This window comes from Chenopodium album, chromosome 15, assembly GCF_948465745.1.
Source record: "Chenopodium album chromosome 15, dcCheAlbu1.1, whole genome shotgun sequence".
Taxonomy (NCBI): domain Eukaryota; kingdom Viridiplantae; phylum Streptophyta; class Magnoliopsida; order Caryophyllales; family Amaranthaceae; genus Chenopodium; species Chenopodium album.
Window position 1 is genome coordinate 49832483 of NC_137848.1, and position 11862 is coordinate 49844344.

Consider the following 11862-nt stretch of genomic DNA (forward strand, 5'->3'; position numbering starts at 1 on the left):
CAAAAAATTAGCATGACTCAAATTTATAATAAATTCGACCCAACTTGACTTAACTCGATGTCACCCAACCTAACTCGAACATCTGAATTAACACCTTTAGTTAACATAAACGAGCTATACAAAGTAACCAACCTTTTTCAGTAGTACTTCGTGAGCCTATTGGCCTGTTCTCATTGATTGAAATGAGCTAAAATGAACTGAACTTATTAAAGCTGAATTAAAATGAATATTTTATGAGAGAAGAAAATTAAAAGATAAACTGAAGTGAAAATAATCTGATGAGAACAGGGCCAAACTCGTTTCCTTAGTAATCACTAGAAATAAGCTTTGGGCCAATTGGTTAAAACCACAAAGTGAACTAAAAGAGCAAGAAATAGGCTCAGGTCTATAATACCCATTTCACATTCAATCTTCACATCCCGATCAAAATTCGATCTTTGACCTAGGGTTACAATCTAAATTCGATCCCCAATTTCTCTCTCTCTCTTTCTCCCTCATCGAACAACAATGGCGTTGCGTAGATTCATCAACGAGCTTCGAGGTGTTACAGTGAAGGAAGTTCCCGACAAGGTGAAGCCTATGTTATCTTTCTCCTACCTCAAGGAATCATTCACCAAAGGAATCGACAGTTATCATGCTAAATACATCGAGACTGATTCAATCATGCCTCTTTACCATGTTTGCTTTGGTGGTATGGCCTTCTCTTACCTTGTTGCTCTTCCCGAGGAACGCCGTCATCTTGAGCATGCCCAGAAACATGGTCATTGATCTCCCTCCTTTTTCAGGTAATTAGGTTTTCATTGTTTCAAATTGATTTTAATTGATTGAATTTGGAGCTGGTTAAATTGATTGGATCGGGATTTTGATCTTGAAATTATTGGGTTTTATGTTTTAGGGTTTGGTGATTTGGGAGTTTTTGATGAAATGTGGCTTTTGATTTCCGCATTTTCATTAGATTGATTGATTTGTACTCACTTTTTAGGTTATAATGTTGAATTCTGAGTTTTTTTTTTTTAGTTGAAATTGGATAACTTTGAATTTGGTAATTGGTGTGCTATATCCGTTTATTGCTGAAGGTCTGTAATGATTCGAGTTACCACAACCACTCCATTTTAGGTGAAATGGTGGTCATTGTTAACTTGAATATTGTTCGTTTCTTAAATTGTTCGGTTTGAATCTCTGAGGGTTTGGGAGGATTTCATCTTCTCGCTGAGAAGAAAGTCTGATGAGTAAAATGGTTTGTCAGGCTGATGCTGCCTTTGTCTAGAAATATATATCTGGTGTTTCAAGTTAACAGCTATGATACCAAGTTTTGTATTCTGTCATGGGCAAAGAGTTAAGAGGCTTATTGAGGCATCTTTTTACGAAGATGCAAAGGAGCTAGATGGACGAGGAAGTAATCTGGTGCTTCCAAATGGTGCTTTGTGATGTTTGGTGACAGCCTTTTTGACATTATGAACGATGATAGGAATTTAAGGGTTTCTACATATTGCTGTTTAGAAAATGTGTGAAGAGCAGAGATGTCTCAAACTCACAATGCAACTAATTAGATTCTGATTATGAGTGTGAATTTCATCCATTTTGGAGAGCTGCAGTTGATTATGCCTTATGCTAACCAGAATGTTTCCCTACTTATGTATGGTGTGTGAAACTAGGTAAATTATGAAGATATCTGTGATTATGTGAATATTGAAGTAGATGCAAGGGGGATTGGGGGCAGAGCGAGGAAGTAGTCTGGTGCTTGGAAATGGTGTTTTGTTCTTGAGGTAGTATTTGGTGATAGCCTTCTTTACATTATGAAATGATAGGATTTTATGGGTTCCTTCATTTTACTGTATAGGAAATGTGCTATTAGCAGAGATACAATGCAACTAATGAGATTCTAATTATGAGTATGCATTCTTTTGTTTTGGAGAGCTACAGTCGATCTTGCCATTGACTATTTATGTATGATGTGTAATACTAGGTAGTAAAATTATGAAGATGTCTATGATTATGTGGATATTGTAGTAGATGCAAGGGGGATAGTGGGCAAGGCAAGGGTAGTCTGGTGCTTGGAAATGGTGTACTGTGCTCGAGGAAGTATTTGGTGATAACAATTTTTAATTATGAACTGGTGATAGGATTTTATGGGTTTCTACTTTTTACCGTATAGGAAATGTGCTTAATTAATTAGATTCTGATTATGAGTATGCATTCATCCATTTTGGAGAGAGATCTTGCCATATGTGAACCAGAATGTTTGGCTACTTATCTATGATGTTTGATACTAGGTAGTAAAGTTATGAAGATGTCTATGATTATGTGGATATTGAAATAGATGCAGGGGTGGAGTAATGAAGTAATAGAATGGAGTTTTGTGTTTGAGGAAGTAGATATCCATGATTTATGCGTTTTCTCAAATGCATAGTTTGCTGATTATCGATATTCGATATGCTGTAGTACCACCTAATGTTTTAAATAGCAGTTCAATAGTGTCCATGAAGAACCATTGTTTTCTTGATTTAAATTTAATAGGTGCAATGCTTATAGAAGTACTGAAACAACCTAGCTAATTCTCTTCTAGTTGTGGCATGTTGTATGTGCATGTGTGTCTATTTGTATCCTCTGTATAGATATGTAGGGGAAGTTAGTATATGAGGTTGGGCAGTTGTGTTTTACAATGTGACTATTATTGAACTTCGTATCTTGCAGCTTATTTTGGGTTGGATTCTGCATGTTTTAGAGTGTAATAAACCAGCATAGGGGCACGGACACTTTTGGTTATGCAAATTAGTCAATTAGGTTTTTTTTTTAATTTTTTTTTTATTTTTTTTTTTGGGGTGGTTGGGGGGGGGGGTGGGGGAGAGAAGAGAAAAAGAAAGAAAGAGTGTATATATACAGGCTATTAGGAAGAAAGGATGAAGTAAGCTTTAGTTGGTTGAGTTTACTTAACTTTTCTTAGCATTGGGAGTTTGCTGCCTCTAAAATGTCTTGGACCCCATTTGATGATTTAATTGTATCGAATTTCAGTCTACTATCAATTTCCCCTAACTTTACATCTTCCTTATTTTTACATTTCAAAAATTTTGGTCTATTATTTGTATTTGACAGTACGATTTAGGATTTATGGCTTTTGGATTATTATACTATTATTCCTAATTTGAATTTGATGAAATGGAGTTTATTGGAGTTGTTGCATCGTTACCAACATTTGAACTATAAATGGAGGAAATAATAAGGACTTGCTTTGAGAACCTTAAAAAAAAGTCTTGGAAAAATACTGTACCCAAGTTACATTTTGATTAACGGGAGCTTGAAGAGGAGGACCACCAAGTAACGGTGTTACTCAAGACTCAAAACAACTGCCACCTTTTTCATTGGATGAAGGATCTCTCCTGGTGGTGGCGATTTCCCATCCTGAGGTGGAGAGTGAGTGATTAAAGAGGTTGAGCAAGCATTTTAGGCAAATATGTCGGTGGTTATGCCTGTGACAGTCAAGGTGGTTATACAGAGTTGCAAAATGAAATTCTAGTGTTGACGGTCGAGGGGATCTTGATTGTGGTGCAGTGGGTGGGAGTCTGGTTGTTTTGCAGATGTTGAGGATTTTTGAGAGAGGTGATGCTTATGGCATCTGTCTGGTGGCCTTTCGCCTGCAGTAGCTATGTTGGTAGTGTGGTATATCTTATCAGATGAGTTTAGAGATTGCAGATAATGCGTTGGTGAAGATGGTGGCTTTATAAACTCTACATGTGGTGGTGTGGTGGAGGTATCTAGGGTTGTTCAGAGCGTGGTCTAGACTGCAAACCAAACTGTTTTTGACCGCACCTAAACCAGTAACCAGGGTTTGGTCAAAATTCTAAGCCGCAATATAATTTTGAAATCGCAACACAATTTTGAAACTGCAAACTGCACCAAACCGTATTTTGCAGTCAGTTTGCTCTTGGAAAATTTCAAACCGAACTGCGGACACTCCTAGAGGTATCCAGAACCACAAGAGGGTTTTCATTCAACCCAAGTTTGAGAGAGGAAAAAGGGTGTAGGGTAGGAAGATATCCTGGTTGTGTGGCTCCTAGGGGGAAGCACTTTTGGTTATGCTGATTAGTCAATTGGAGCAGAGAATTTATTAGAGAGAAAGGAGGGTTAGAATGTATCAGGGAGTGTCTAGCTACTTGAAAGACTCATAATGTGAACCTTATTTGATAAAATAATTGCATTAAATTACAATCTACTATCCCAACTTAACTTCTTCCTTATTGCTGATAGATTCACTAATTTTATTAGAGACAATCGGACAACCCTATTTATGCAGTCTTTGGGGGATGGAGAGAATAACATACTGAAATGCTGGCTGGTGTCGGTGAAAGCTTTACTTTATGTTGCAAGTTATGGTTATTTTAAGAGGTGTCTTTGAAAAATTACAAATCAAGCAAATAAAAGCTGACCTGCTTAGTTTAATGATGACCTATGTGATGAAATTTAAGTAAATATCCAACTTGACTTGGGTGTTTTAATCAATTTAGTGCAAACTTGAATTCTACCCTTCATTCATAACCAAAATCAATAACTCTCAAGTCCAGAGGCAGATCCTTAAACATCCTCTCTCGGTTCATTTATGACACATTCTATATCTTACTAAGTATAATTTAGAGCTATGGAATTGCGTTGCACAAAGTCATTAGTAGATTTATCTTTCATTTATAGAATTATTTTGATGTCGGAGTTGATCCCTTATAGTGGATTGTTCTATAGGTGGATGTGTAACTTGAGCTCATGTTCTTGTTTCTTTTTTACTTTGTTAATACTCTCTTTTGCTCTTAGTGCCATATCATTCCCTTTTGTGGATGACTTGGGCACATGACTGAATATTTGTTTCTTGGAAGTTGGAAGAGCTATTGTTTTGGGTATCCATTTTAATCTTGCTTACAACTATCATGTGGGTCAGTCAACAATGATTTGGTTGGGGCTTTATCATTTACACTGTATACTGTTTTGTAATGAAAGTGATCTGAAGATTGTTATGGTTTTTGGAGGTTATATTTCCTCTTGATTTCGTTTGATTGCTGTTTTGGGGTGATTGCTTTAGAAGTGCATTTATTGATATTTCTTGTGAACATGGGTTGCCCTTTGCTCGGCTTTCTTTCCATATGAATGTTGTCTTACCAGATCTGTTTTTTCATGTATGCAGGTTGAAGTTGCATGTTTGGGAGGTTGTTGGAGTCCATCAAGTTGTTTTGTTGCTTTTGCCTGTTGAATTTGTAGAGTGCTTCACAGCATTAACCAAAAAAATAATAATTTTTGGGAACATATTGATGGGTGAGGTTGATATTGTAAACCTCTGAAAATCAATTGAATCTCTGTTCTACATGTTGAAAATTAACTTTTCCAGTTTTGTGGAAATATGTAGCGTTTTACTACATGCGTCATTATCCTTTCTTGCTGTGGTGTTTACTGCAGTGCACATATCCTTCTAACTCCTGTTGTAAATCTCTAAAGAACCTGTTTCTTACCACAGCATGGTCATATGCATCATGTCACATAATCAAGTGCAATATTTAGAAGCTGGACATAAGTGTATGATGATTAATTGATTATCGTGCACCTGAAGTAGAAGTGTTAAACGTTGGCAGGTCTAAACCCAGCTAAAAGAACATTAAAAAACAACGGAGCATCTTAAGACCATCTCCAATAGTGAGATTTAACTTTGAGTATTGAAATATAAAATGAGTTGTTTTTTACCTTCAATGGTGATATTCAACCCATTTCTCAATTTAGCAACTCACGTGAAGTCTAATTTTCCTATGATGAGACTCTCTAAGGCCACGTTTTTTAGAGCTACTCTGCTCTGCTGAAATTTGCTCTGCTTTAATTTGCCCTGTTCTGCCCTGCCCTAATACTTAATATTGAATTATTATAATAATAATTAATATTTAATAATAATAAAAAATAATTAATATTTAATAATAATAATAATTAATATTTAATAATTAAAATATTAAGAATAATAAATAATAAATAATAATAATAATAATATTTTCTCAAAAAAAAATGACAATAATAGTAATAATATTACTTATTATTAATAATATTAATAATAATAATAATTGATTTTTTTATAATAAAAATTAATATTTAAAGATAATAACTAATATTTATATATAATACTAATTATTAATTTTTAATAATAATAATAATTATTAATTTTTAATAAAGATAATAATAAAATAATATTTAATAATTAGTATAATAATAATAATAATTAATATTTAATAATAATGTTTAATAATTAGTATAATAATGCGATAATATTAATAATAGTAATAATAGTAGTAGTAGTGGTAGTAGTAGTAATAATAATAATAATAATAATAATAATAATAATAATAATAATAATAATAATAAGGAAAAATACACTTTATTAATCCCAACTATTGCCTATTTACCTACAACAATCCCAACTACAGTTTATTTTTTAATAATCCTAACTATTGACTCAATTTGCCTAAAGCAGTCCCTGTTGATTGGCAGCCGGCTTCAAAAGTTTACCTTCCCCCAAATTTTTATTTTCTTTTAACTTTTTTGAAGTGTTGACTGTAGGAAGACTAAAGTGGACCTCCTCATTTCATTTCCCTCCCAAAACAAAAGCCACGTCAGCACTTCCCTTAACCACCTTCTGCAAAAATTAAAGCCCGCCATTAACACTTCTTCCCTTGAATTAACTCTGTCAACCATAATTCAGTACCCATTATTGGCAAAATTCGACCAAAATTGAGTTTCCATATTTAGGAAAAAAGGATTGACGCTGGTAGGAGAGTGTTCGCGACGCCATTGAAGAAGTGAAGTGTAGCAGCTTCAAGGTAAACCCTAGATCTATAATTTTTCGCAAAGATTGTTGCTTTATGTTGCTAAATTATGCGTATGATTGCCAATGTTGGGTAGAATTATCTGTTAACGTGTTTAATTGGGTAGGGTTTGAGGTGATTTCTGATTTGTGTTGAAGTTTGATTGTTGATTAGTTTTGTGTGGCATGTATTTGTTATTTTAGGGTTTATTGTTCATGATTTTTACGCTGGGCGTAATTGTGATTACTTGTTGTAGTTGTTAGGTTGAAATGTGTGATAAAATCTGTTTGAAGTTCTGGCATAATGGGTGGTTCAAGCATCTTAGTAATGGTGATTTGGTTTATGAGGGGGGCAGAGGTAAATCAAAGCAAATTGACCCAGATTTGCTAAGTTTCTTTGACATAATAGAGTTAGCTAAGGAGTGTTGTGGTAAGAGCAAAGATGTTGCTGGGTTGTATTACTTGCTGCCTGGGTTAAGCATGACAAATGGTTTGAGGAAAGTACATGATGATGCTGATGTTATGAAGGTAGCAAAGTTGGGTGTGAAGTATAAGTGTGTGGAGCTTTATGTAAAGCATAGAGATGAGTCACCAGAGCTTGAGCCAATGGGGGAACCTGAAGTTCAAAGACACTTCCAACCACTGACACAAGCTTCCCAATCTTCCCCACAACCATCCAAACTTAAGAAAAAGAAAAGGACATCTAAAAGGGGCCCACCAACTACTTTGACTCAAGTTAGGACAAGCCCTAGGACCAAAAAAACACCTGTCCCAACATTAATTCAAAAAAATTGCCTAATCTAGAACAGTAGTTGCCTAAAAAAGCATCTTCCACCTCACCCAAAGAAACAGATGCCCCAAACTCACCCCTCCTTACCCATACTGCTTTTAATACTTTAGATTTAGGTTTTTTGAAGCACACTACTCCACAAAAAACCACATCACCCAAGCTTGTTTATTAAACCAATTGAATTGAATTATGATTATGAAATAAAAGCATGTTTAAATAAATTGGTTTTAATAAATAAATTGGAGAATTGATTTTATATCATGTTTTAAACGAATTAATTATTATTCATGTTTAAAAGGGTTTTATTTTGAGAGCATGTTGAATTTAATAAAGAGGAGTTTTGGAATTATTATTAAAAGTTGGAAGTATTGGATTTAAAGTGGATTTATTGAATTATTATTATTAAAGCTTTATAAGCATGTGAGTAATCCCACTATGCAGATTTGGTTTATTTGATAAGACTTTGGACTTTGTATGACCGAGTCTTTCCTTAAGAATAACCTTGTAACATAAGGAGACTAGCTTGGGGGTGTGCACACTTGGGAGAGGAATTAGAATTAGTTTTTGAGTAATTGGATTTGGTTTTAAAATAAGTGGAATTGGATTTATTGGATATTAATATTGGTTTTGGAATCTTGAGTTGGAATTATTGATTTAATTATTGGAATGGATGGAATTGATTTCAAAAGCATGTTTATGAATAAATTGAGTTTAATTATCTCACACTTATCGTACTTAGCATATTTTGCTAATCCGTATTTCTTTTTTTGTTTTGGTTCGCCCTGTTTACCTTAATGGTAAGCAGTGTTGACTAATTTCAGGTGAAGTCATAAATGAGCATTTGAAGTCCCGGGAATGGTTCACCTAGATTAGGATATGTTGGTTCTTGTATTTATTTTTGAGTACTCATGACAATGGTTACTATTTTTAGTCTATTATTAGATAAAGAAGAGCAAAGTATTGGTTTTGTTTAGTAAGTTTGAGTAGCCTTGCGTAATCACGCGACGGTAATACGCCTAAGTCTATCTCTACGGTATAATTATACGTATCATACTAGTATTTCCGTAGAGGGAGATTTGGGGGTGTTACAAAGTGGTATCAGTTTAACGGTCCTAAAAATATTAAAATGGGAGTAATAATAAAAATGATGGGTAGACTTAAGAAGGGCATATAGGATAGATAGAGTTTCGCATTTGTGTGAGAGTCAAAAGCTTTATTTTTATATAAAACTATTTTCCTATTTGTGGAAAGATGAATGAGAAAAGGATGCTCGAGCTCTCTACGGAGGCCTATAATGGGTACGACTCTCTGTCTAGGAAAGGCTCTCCTCAACATTGTTGGTAACTTTCCTGGGAGACGTGGGCTCGACTGTCCTATAATCATGATTCAAGTACATATTTATTATTTTCGAAAATAAAAAGAATTGAAATTATTTGAAACTTGAGTATGAGATCATGTGTGCATTAAAGTTGGTGTTAAAACACCTTGAAGTGTGTATAGGGGGTTCGAAATTTTGGAGTGTTACCCATGATTGGGTGATTTTGAGTTATACTTGGTTTATTGAGTTATGAATTTCTTATTGCAAATAGATTTTGAATTGAATTGTTTGTGTGATTCGAAATTTAATTAATTGTTTTGCGTGTGTGTGTGAAACAAATGGAAAAGATTGATGAAATGAGACACCATTATTTTGACATTCATTACTTGAAAGATAGTAGAGTCACAGTTAGTGATTTCATGACTGGAATTTGTACTTTGGCCTTGACCCTTTATGAGAAGTTTGGTGAGGAAGTCTTGACCCAACAACCTTGGATGGTTCTTTTGGCCTTGGCCCATTTGCCTAGAATTGAGAAATATCAACCTCTTTTTGATAAATATGGGGATGTGATCAAGAAAAATGGGATGTGGAATGAGAAGCATCATCATGAAGGGAAATGGTTAGCAAGCATGTCTAGCCTTAAGAGGGACTTGCACTATGTGGAGCGCAAGTATGAACCTAGGAGAAAAGCTGTGAAAATTCCCAAGCCTCCAAAAGATTTCACTTATGGAGAAAATGACCAAATGTACTACCTAAATGCCCAAATACCTTTCTCTTACCCAAGGAAGCGTTATGAATATATGAAATCTAGTGATGAGTCCTTACCACCTCTTAGTAGGGGCAAGCATTACCGTTCTCCTACCCAAACTCCAAGCTACGAATCTTCAAAACGACCTAGCCCAAAAGTCCATTTCCATGTTGCAAAAAGGCCTAGGACTCGTTCTCAAACTGCAAAAGAAAAAGCCCAAAACCCCAAAGCTTCTTCAAGCCAACCTCGTGGTGATGTAAGCCCAACAAAAAGCCCAAGTTACACTCCTGGCCCGGACAGAAATATAAGTAAATCTGGGTCAAGCTCATCAGACCTTATTTCAAGCTATAGTGGTTAAAACCCAACTCTCATGGCCGAACCAAGTAATAGGAGTGATGATCTAGATTATGATCCTATTGAAGATGGTTATGCTCATAGTGTTGTTTGATTGAATGATTTTTGAACTATGGTTTTGTTTAATGTTTCAATAATTGTCCTAAATGACAAAGTTGTATTTTCATTAATTATTAATGAAATAAAATGAATTATTTGAAATTTCTCTATGTTGTTAAGTGAATTAAATGCTTATATGATAGAACTTGTTTTAATTTTCAAAGTATGATAATTTAACCCAGGAAGTATGTCTGCAAGAATGAGAGACCAAGTGAAAAGTAAGCACACTTGTTCCAAGGTTGAGAAGTTCCTTAGGAAGCTAACCCATATTACTGAGAGCATCACGAAAGTGGTGAACAAAGGAAACCGAAACTTTGACCTTGACTCTTATAGTGAGGTTTTCAAGAGAGTTGTTGCAGCCAAACCACCTGTTTACTTGGGAAAGGATGGTCTTGCCAGTCTTGAAAACTGGATGAGGGAGTTTGATAAGTTGTTTGATGCTATCAATTGCCCAAGTGAGTTGAGGGTGAATAATGGGGTTTACTACTTGAGGGAGGAAGCTAATTTATGGTGGGCCCAAAGAAAAGATGAGTTGTTGAAAAAGCCAAACTTTGGGTGGGATGAGTTTAAGGAAGCCTTGAGAGAAAAGTTTTACCCTTCCTACCTGAGAAAGAAAAAGTGCATGGAGTTTACCAACCTAAGAATGGGGAACATGTTAACCGGTGAATACTACAACAAGTTCATTGAGTTGATGAGGTTTACCCCGGAAGTAGTCCCTATTGAAACCATCAAAGCTCAGATATTTGAGCAATGCCTAACCTTGACCCTGCAAGGGAAGTTAGGGGGAGTGACCTTTGAGACCCTGGATGAAGTGTATGGACGTGCAGCCCACCTGTACGGAATCAAGGGGAGGGAAATGGAGCATGGTGGAGAGAAAAGGAAGAACCCATACTCTTCTCACGGGGGTGAAAAGAGGCATAAGCCCAATGGGAGCTACCAAGGGAATTCTGGAGATAGGAGGGACAACAAGGGGAACTTTGGGAAAGGGAATGGAGGCCAGTCGTCTAGGCCTAATGGGAATGGGAACCAAAGGGGTGAGAGACCCAAGAGGAAGTATTTTTGCAAAAGGTGTGAGAAAGACCACCTAGGAAAGGACTGTGAGGGGAACCCGGTAACTTGTCGTTACTGTCAGAAGTTGGGATATCGTGAGTACGAGTGTTTCAAGAAGGAAGCTGATGTTAAGTCTGGGAAAGTGAAAGAGTCTAGTGCACCTAGTAAACCACCTCAGTCTAGTGGACCTAAACCCAAAGTTGGAACCAGTAGCGGTGTGGGAGGTGCCCCAAAGGGTCGTGTGTTCGTGATGAATAGCTGTCAGGCTGAGTCTGCTAATGATGTGGTAATTGGTGTTTTCTTTATAAGTTCTTCTCCTGTGAGAGTCTTGTTTGATTCAGGGGCGTCACATTATTTTATTTCTAAGAATGTAGTTGGGAGTCTCGGGTTAGAAAGTCCTGAGTTAGTTTCTCTAAATGTGTCTATTCCGTTTGGGGAAGTAAAGAGTTGTTCGAGATTGTTTTTTAGTGTGCTTATTTCCATATCTGGGGTAGAATTTCTGGCAGATTTGATCGAGTTCAATTTGAATGACTTCGATGTGATTCTGGGTATGGATTGGTTGGGAAAGTATGAGGCAAAGATTGATTGTGCGGCTGAAAAGGTTACTTTGACTAGCCCAAGTAAGACCAAAGTGGTATATAAAAGGAAGGGAAAAGTTCAGGGTTGAGAATCGTGTCTGCAAT

General features: G+C 35.9%; 1 long non-coding RNA gene across 1 annotated transcript; it reads left to right on the forward strand.

The window, feature by feature from the left end:
- The first annotated feature begins 332 nt into the window (after positions 1-332).
- Positions 333-5396, forward strand: LOC145582476 (uncharacterized). The gene is made up of 2 exons (XR_014099884.1): positions 333-785; positions 5168-5396. It is a non-coding gene; the product is annotated as an uncharacterized LOC145582476 (long non-coding RNA).
- The last annotated feature ends 6466 nt before the right edge of the window (positions 5397-11862 follow it).